This window comes from Panthera uncia, chromosome A2 (assembly GCF_023721935.1).
Source record: "Panthera uncia isolate 11264 chromosome A2, Puncia_PCG_1.0, whole genome shotgun sequence".
Classification (NCBI taxonomy): domain Eukaryota; kingdom Metazoa; phylum Chordata; class Mammalia; order Carnivora; family Felidae; genus Panthera; species Panthera uncia.
The window spans coordinates 161,692,589-161,695,792 of NC_064816.1; positions in this window are offsets into that span (position 1 = coordinate 161,692,589).

The window sequence follows — 3,204 nt, forward strand, 5'->3', positions numbered from 1 at the left end:
TTCATCCAGTTCATCCATCCATCCATCCATCCATCCATCCCATTGTCTGTCCATCCATCCATCCATCCATCCATCCATCCATCCAACCCATCCATCTATCCACTCACCCATCCACCCATGCATCCATCCATCATCCATCCACCAGCCCATCTACCCACCATACACCCACCCATTGTCCACCCATCTAATGCACACTGTGTCCCACATGTGTGAAGCATGTTGGAGACATAGCTGTATGAGTTGCACCCCCACCCTGCAGAGGGGACAAGAAGTGATTGATGCCCCCTGTCCCCAGGCAGGATAAGTCACCCCTAGCCCTACCCTTGGTACGCCCCCAGTTATGGCCTCAGTGCAGGAGGAATTCAGAGGGGCACGTGCTGGTGGGGGATTGGGGAGCTTTGCAGGTGGGCTTTGGAGGGCGGAGGCAGCCAGGCACATGTTGAGGAAGGGAGAACGGCCCAAACCAAGGTGTGGGATGCAGGCTGAACCGGAAGGAGGGGAGGATTTGGGGCGGAGCAGGAGGAGGTGAGGCTGCCGGAGGGGTGGGGCGGGAAGGGCGGGTTGAGGCAGCCTCCGGCAACAGCTGGTTTGGACTTGGTGCTGAGGGCAGAGCACGTGGCATCGCAGGAGCCCGGCAGGGCCAGCCTGGCCTGGATGCGGACAATTCCCAGGAGAGGACGGTTGGCCGCCACTTTCCTGCCAGGCTCGAGGGCTGGGCTGCCATCAGCAGTGGGGGGTCGGGCCAGTGATGGGCCTGGCCTGAGGACCGCGTCCATGGTGAGCAGTGGTCACGTGTCACTTGGCGGATCTTCTCCCACCTGATGGTGGCTGTCACTTGATGGGATCACCCTTGGGTCTGGGAGTCCCGAGTCCTTGTCATTCACCCGCCTGGATCAGGGCTTAGGGAGCAGCCAGTGAGGAACCAGCCCAGAGTCTCAGCCTGTGAGAGTGTGCATAGGTCCTCACTGACCACCTGGCAGGACAGACGAGGCCCCACGCGGCCTGCTGTCCCTGCTCTAGGCGGGTCCCACACCGTCCACCTCAGGTGCACGCTGAGCAAGGCTGGAGTCGTGACGGAGGCAGCAGCAGGGATGGACTGACTGCTCTGAAGAGAAGGCGCCGAAAGCAGAGCAGTCTGAGGGACAAATTCATAGCTCCCGGGCACAGGACCAGTTGGGCCACGAGGCCGTCCTCGCTGCCCCCAGTTGGCCACAGCTGACTGCCTGCCCAGCCCTTCCCCAAGATCCCATGGCATCTGCAGGGGTTGATGGTGGCCCCGGAAATGTATGTCCACATCCTAACCCGGGACCTGTCATTGTCACCTTGTGTGGAAACCGGGTCTTTGGGGCCACAATTCCAGCCGAGGCTCTCAAGATTGTCAGGATCGTTAGGATGGCCCTAAATCCAGTGACAGGTGTACTAGGAAGGAGAGGGGGATATGAGACACAGACCCGGACAGGAGGCGGCCACGTGGAGACTGAGGCCGAGACCCGGTGACCCAGCCACGAGCCCGGAGATGCCTGGGGCCGCCAGGAGCAGGAAGAGGCAGGAAGGGGGAGCTTCAGACGCCTGGATCTCAGACCTCCCAGACTCCAGACCTGCTCAGGGATAGCAGGGGGGTGAGCCTCAGCCCCGTGAGCGCGCAGCCCGAGGCGTTCGTTAGGGCCACCCCAGAGGCTGACGCCATCTGACCGCAAACCGGTAGGAGGAAGGACCCTGCTCTCAGAGATTCGTCTCCGGATGTGGATTCCGTGGCCAAATACTTGAGCGTCCCAACTTTAAAACCCCAGATCAAACGTTTCCTGGAAGATTCCGTGTATCTATGTAGCTTAGTGGGAATTTTTCTTTACGAAGGACCTCACAAAGGAAAATGGCCACATAAACACAGCGAGTCAATGTGGAGCATTTTGAGATGGTGTCTTATGCTGCGGTATTTTCTGTGGCCACAGGAGGGCGCCTCCATAAAGGAAAACAGGACTGGACAGAAGATCCACCCCTGCCCCGCACACGTGTCCGACGCACGCACACGCTCACACGCACGCACACGTGTCACACGCACGCACGCACATGTGCACACACACAGTAAATTAGCCTTAAACCCTAATGTTCAAATTAATCAAGACTCAAATGGGTTGGAGGGGGAGGGGACCAGAGTCCATACCTTATCCCCCGGCCCATTGAGCAAAATAGTTTTGCTGGAGAGTGGGGCGTTTCTCTTGTTGCGCATTTACCATCTAGTCTCATAACCTTAGAGATAACACGTCAAAGGATTCACAAGAACACAGTTTGAAAAGATAAAATTAGGGGCGCCTGGGTGGCGCAGTCGGTTAAGCGTCCGACTTCAGCCAGGTCACGATCTCACGGTCCGTGAGTTCGAGCCCCGCGTCGGGCTCTGGGCTGATGGCTCGGAGCCTGGAGCCTGTTTCCGATTCTGTGTCTCCCTCTCTCTCTGCCCCTCCCCCGTTCATGCTATGTCTCTCTCTGTCCCAAGAATAAATTAAAAAACGTTGAAAAAAAAATTTTTTTTTTTAAATAAAAAAAAAAAAGAAAAGATAAAATTAGGCCGTACCAGAAGTTTGGGGTTTTTTCCCTACACCCACATGCCAAGAACATCCCCACATTTTTTACCCCAGTGACATCTGACAAATGGTAATTTGTGGTTTCCTGGACTAACAGGGAAAAATAAAATCTATCGTCAGTGTTTCTAGCTCCTTCTCTGTCTCGTAAGCCGCGGGACTCTGCACCCGGCCCTCCGTCGGTGGAGACGGGCGAAGAGCAGGTCTGTGCCGGAGCCCTGACGCCCGAGAGCAGACCGAGTCGTTTCAAGTTCGCGCGGCAGGACTGGTCCCGGAACTGCTTGGGAGCCCTTGGCGTGAGGTGTAGCTGTCTGGTTGTCTAGACTTTCACAACTAGTAATAATACCCTGGTAAATAGTGCAAGTGTTCATTTCCCCTCTGCTTTTGTTTCTTACCTGAGTACATGGTGTCTGTCACTCCCAACACTTTGTAACGTCAAAGATGTGACTGCTGGTGTCACCCACCGCCCTTCCCTTTCTGCCAAATCCTTATGGAAACCGAGGCAAAAAAAAAAAAAAAAAAAAAAAAAAAAAAAAATACTGGCAAAAGAAAAAAAAAAAAAAAGAAAAAAAAAGAAAAGGCCAAGGCCCAGGCTATCCCGATACCAGTAACGCTCCAGGGAAAGCCA